Consider the following 5,712-nt stretch of genomic DNA (forward strand, 5'->3'; position numbering starts at 1 on the left):
ATAGACCAAGGTTGGTCATTCTGTCAGAGGATGCTCTCAGGAGGGGCTGAGCAACTTACGGGCTGCAGGCTCTCACTAGTGTATATTCCAACTGAACCTTCAGCTCCAGAACTTGTTCTACATGGGGCCTAGACCTAACATCTGGGTGTCCATGAACATATGGTCACTCTTCCTCCTTTTGTGTCCACCTGGAAGCCATCTATATCCCCAGCTCCAATCTGCCTCACATGGCTGTGCTTCTTCAATGAATTTGGTGATACACATGCTGCCTGGGGGCTTCCTCTTCAGAAGATTGGTGACTCCTAGCTGGGCCATGGAAGGGACACCACCACTGTCCTCGCTGGGGGCCATCTCTTCTGTTCTCTGAAGCTCAGGGAGGTTGAAGACTAGCAGAACTTGAATGAAAGACACCCTGATAATATCAGCTCCTATTTGCTTTTCCCACCTGCCTCCACGAAGAATCAGTCATATATTTCTCTATCCTCTGCCCCTGCCTCCCAGCTCCTCACATCTGTTACCGTCAGATGCCCTTGGTACCTGGTTATGATATAGGTGGGCAGTGGCATCCTAGCCCTCAGCACTCGTGGCACCTACACTACACTGGAGTGACCAGGCAGCAGGATCCCACCCTTCGACCAGAGAAAAAAGCTCCCAACATCCTCTGACTCTGCCAGCCACGGCAAGGCTCTAAAATCCACAGGTGCATCCCAAAGGTCCAAACCACCTTCTGTGCCTAACTTATTGCCCTGGTGAAGTAGATTCAAGTATTTGATACCTGTTTGAGGATAACCTAATCATTCTACATACATATACCTAGGTTGGTCAGTCTGCGAGGGATACTCCCTGTAGACTTTCTTCCATCAGATTCACATGACAGGGACTGACCAAGGGAAGAAAGGGCCTTATACACAGAGTACATTGTGGGAAAAAAGCGTGTGTGTGTGTGTGTGTGTGTGTGATGTTTACATATCTACAACCAAAAAAAATGTAACCAAGTCTTATTTTGGTTTATAATTAGTGGACTTTTTTTTTTTTTTTTTTTGAGACGGAGTCTCGCTCTGTCGCCCAGGCTGGAGTGCAGTGGCCGGATCTCAGCTCACTGCAAGGTCTGCCTCCTGGGTTCACGCCATTCTCCTGCCTCAGCCTCCCAAGTAGCTGGGATTACAGGCGCCCGCCACCTCACCCGGCTAATTTTTTTTGTATTTTTAGTAGAGACAGGGTTTCACCGTGTTAGCCAGGATGGTCTCGATCTCCCGACCTCGTGATCCGCCCGTCTCGGCCTCCCAAAGTGCTGGGATTACAGGCTTGAGCCACCGCGCCCGGCCCTAATTAGTGGACTTTTAAAAATCATTCCATGGTACTGTCATGACTCAGTGATGGTGGCGAATGCTCAGAATTAAAAGGAAAACCTTAAATAGGGGAATTTTTGTAATAAAATGTTATTCTTGGCTGGGTGTGGTAGCTCACTCCTGTAATCCCAGCACTTTGGGAGGCTGAGGCAGGCATATCACCTGAGGTTGGGCGTTTGAGACCAGCCTGGCCAACATGGTGAAACCCCGTCTCTACTAAAAATACAAAAATTAGCCGGGCATGGTGGTGCACGTCTATAATCCCAGTCACGAGGCTGAGACACAAAAATTGGTTGAACCCCGGAGGCAGAGGTTGCAGTGAACCAAGATCGTACCACTGGACCCCAACCTGGGTGACAGAGCAACACTCTCTCTCAAAAAAAAAAAAAAAAAATGTTTCTTGTCTGCAAGCAAGAAACATTTTAGTAATCTGGGTGGTAGAACTGCAAGTAAATTAAAACTATTAGCCCCCTAGCTTATATTAGCTTAAAACTTCACTAGTGTAAAGAGCTGGATGTCTAACTTTTGTCAAGTTCTACTTAGGCAGTATTTCACAGATGGGGTGCAACAAATTCACATTTCATGTCATGAAATATACCCTATATTCGTTTCCTAGGGATACTATAATAAAGTATCACAAACTGGGTGACTTAAAACAGCAGAACTTATTCTCTCATGTTTTTGAGGCTAGAAGGCTGAAATCAAGGTGTCAGTGCCCTGTTCTCTCTGAAGCCAGTTGGGGAGAATCCTTGTTTCTTGTAGCTTCTGCTGGTTGCCAGCAATCCTTGACATTCTGTGGCTTGCAAACGTGTCATTTCAACCTCTACCTTCACCTTTACGTGGACTGCTGTGTGTTAGTAACTTCACACCATCTTCCCTCTGTGTATCTGTGTCCAAATTTCCCTCTTATAAGGACACTAGTCATTGGATTAGGGCCCGCCCTAATGTCATCATCTTAACTTGATTACATCAGCAAAGATGCCCCACCACCTCTCCATTTATTTATTTATTTATTTATTTATTTATTTATTTAGAGACAGAGTCTCGCTCTGTCGCCCAGGCTGGAGTACAGTGGCATGATCTTGGATCACTGCAACCTCCACCTCCCGGGTTCAAGCGATTCTCCTGCCTCAGCCTCCTGAATATCTGGGACTACAGGCATGTGCCACCATGCCCAGCTAATTTTTCTATGTTTAGTAGAGACGGGGTTTCACCATGTTGGCCAGGCTGGTCTTGAACTCCTGTCCTCAGGTGATATACCCGCCTCGGCCCCCCAAAGTGCTGGGATTACAGGCATGAGCCACTGTGCCTGGCTTCCTCCCCATTGAGGAATATGATCATGTTCACAGGTTCTGGGGGTACCTGAACTTGAACACGTATTTTTGGGGAACACTATTCAACCCACAACACACACTTTCTGATTTCTCTTGTGTAATGATTAGATCAGTAGTTCCCATCTTGGGGCTCTTGAGATTTTAAGTCCCTGCCATGACCCTTATTAGACCAGATTTTTTGATATGTTACTAAGTCATCCTGAGCCTCTTTATGTACAAACTCAATCTTTGTGTGGTTGATGGTCTACATATGGCAAGTGTTTGTCAATAGATTTGGTCCATAGTAAATGTTCACTAAGAGGAACAGGCAGTATTCAGGAACATATGTTCTGTATTAAACAGCCTAGGTTGAAATGTTGACTCCTCTTATTTGCTGTGTGATCTCACCCACGTTCCTGAATTTTGCTGTGCCTTGGTTTTGTTATGTAACTCCTGGAAGTGTGAGGATGGCCACATGAGTTAATACATGAAAACGTCTTAGCAAATGCTTGGGACACATTAAAAACTCAGTAACTGTTAGCTACTATTACCTTCAAATATAACCAAGTGACAAAAGGGGAGTACCATTAACCCTCAGAAAATCAGATTAATATTCTAGCTTTGTGACCTGTACAAAGTACTTAATTTCCCAGTTTTAGTGCCTTTGTCTGTGAAATAATACTTAACTTTTATGGCTATGATGATAAAGTGAGAAAATGCATGCCAAGTGCCTAACATAAAATCAATGCTAAGAAATGGTAGCTATTATTAGTAATAAAGAATTTTGCAAAAATTTCCCTTTAAATCCTAGGCGTTAGTCATATTGAATTACTTGTAGTTTCTCAAACATGTTCTCATTTTCATGTGTACCTGCTATCTTGCTTTGCGACTCCACTGTGTTCTTCACTTGACTGGCTCCTACTAGTTCTTCAAGATGCAGGTGTTTCCTTCCCTGGAAAACATTTCCTAAAGTCTGGGGACATGTTTTCTGTTTTCCTCTATTATTGTACTTCTTATACTCTCTTTCTATTGACCTATTTTCTTCCACTATAAGACACTTTCTTCTTGTGTGATTTTCAGATAAGCTACTGAAAGTCTTGGTTTCCTCATCTGTGAAACAGGGTTGTAAAAGTTAAATGGGATGCACTTGGCACTTAGGCCAATGTCTAGCACTTTTCCCAGTGCCAATAACATAATTGGCAGTCAACAGGTGTTTACTTATGAAATTAAAATGATTTACGTATTTTATTCAATCTAAAAAAAATCAGAATGTGTAGGCCATACATAGGAGGGCATCCCCCCAAACTCTGATGTTAAGTGAATAAAATCAATGTCATAAAGCAGAATGGTGGTTGCCAGAGGTTGTAGAAAAGAGGGAATAGACAGTTATTGTTTAATGAATACAGTTTCAATTGTATAAGATGAAAATAATTCTGAAGATGGATGGTGGTGATGGTTATACAACATTATGAACATATTTAATATACTGAACTGTACACTTAAAATAGTTATGACAAATTTTATTGTATATACTGTACCACATTGAAAAAAAAAATCAACATCATGAATGAAATTAAAACAAAGGTCATTTTAAGAGAATATTTCTCAGGCCAGGAAAGACCTGGCTGTAGCCTAATTAGTAGTGATATTAACAGTAGGGGACTGGTCAGCATGGAAACACACACAAAAAAGAGAGTCACGTTGCCAGGGGAGATGATCAATCTGGGGACTAGATAATTCCAGTCACTTTGAAATAATTTTGTTACAAAGCAGGGGTGGTTTATCAACTTCACCATGGCCTAAAAGAAATACGCTCGTGCATAAACCTCGGAACAGGTGATGTGGTGTGCAGAGTGCTTTGGCTTTGCTGTTCAGAGAGAACAACACTGGAAAACAGGTGGGTGTAGGTGTTGTCAATGAAAAGAAAGATTATCCTTTGTAAATTAATGAGATGGTATCCTGATTTATGCAAATGTCCCTTCTGTTCTGGCTCTGTGTATTAGGAGTAAGTTTCCTTTTCTCTGATCAACTCAAGATTGACTTTATAGGTATGAAAAATCCAAAGCAAAACCCTCAACAATCATGACCTACCAATAAATGAAATGACAGTTTAGGAATCCTTCTGGTTAGCATGTTATCACTTTTCCTCCCCCAAAACCACAACAGGGTAAAATTCATCGGTAAGCAGCAAAAAAAAAAATACATAAACACTATAAACATTTTTTAGAGACTTTAAGTCATTTTTTCAAAGGAATAATAGTAACAAAAAAAGAGCTCATAAAAAGGATTCTGAGTATAGGGAATATAATTTTAATATTCCATACTACTTATTTTTCAAAGAATATATTCAAGACTTTGAAAGTGGAATCAGAAACGGAAAAAAGACCAAAAAGAAAAAAGAGATAGTGCCAAAAAGAAAAAAGAGACAGTGAAGAGAATCCAGAAATAATTTGGTGGCAGGTTTTTGTTTTATTTACTTATTTTTGAGACAGAGTCTTGCTGTGTTGCCCAGGCTGGTGTGCAGTGGCAAGATCTCACTCACTGCAACCTCTGCCTCCCAGGCTCAAGCGATTCTCATGCCTCAGCCTCCTGAGTAGCTGAGATTATACGTGTGTGCCATCATGCCTGGCTAATTTTTATATTTTTAGTAGAGACGGGGTTTTGCCATATTGGCCAGGCTGGTCTTGAACTCCTAGGCTCAAGTGATTTGCCCACCTTGGCAAAAAAGTGCTGGGATTACAGGCGTGTGCCACCGCGCCCAGCCCTGAAGCAGGCTTTTAAATAAGATTGTATGGGCCGGGCGTGGTGGCTCACGCCTGTAATCCCAGCACTTTGGGAGGCCGAGACAGGCGGATCACGAGGTCGGGAGATGGAGACCATCCTGGCTAACACGGTGAAACCCCGTCTCTACTAAAAATACAAAAAATTAGCCGGGTGCGGTGGCAGGCGCCTGTAGTCCTAGCTATACGGGAGGCTGAGGCAGGAGAATGGCGTGAACCTGGGAGGCGGAGCTTACAGTGAGCCGAGATTGCGCCACTGCACTCCAGCCT

This window comes from Papio anubis, chromosome 13 (genome assembly GCF_008728515.1).
Source record: "Papio anubis isolate 15944 chromosome 13, Panubis1.0, whole genome shotgun sequence".
NCBI classification, from domain to species: domain Eukaryota; kingdom Metazoa; phylum Chordata; class Mammalia; order Primates; family Cercopithecidae; genus Papio; species Papio anubis.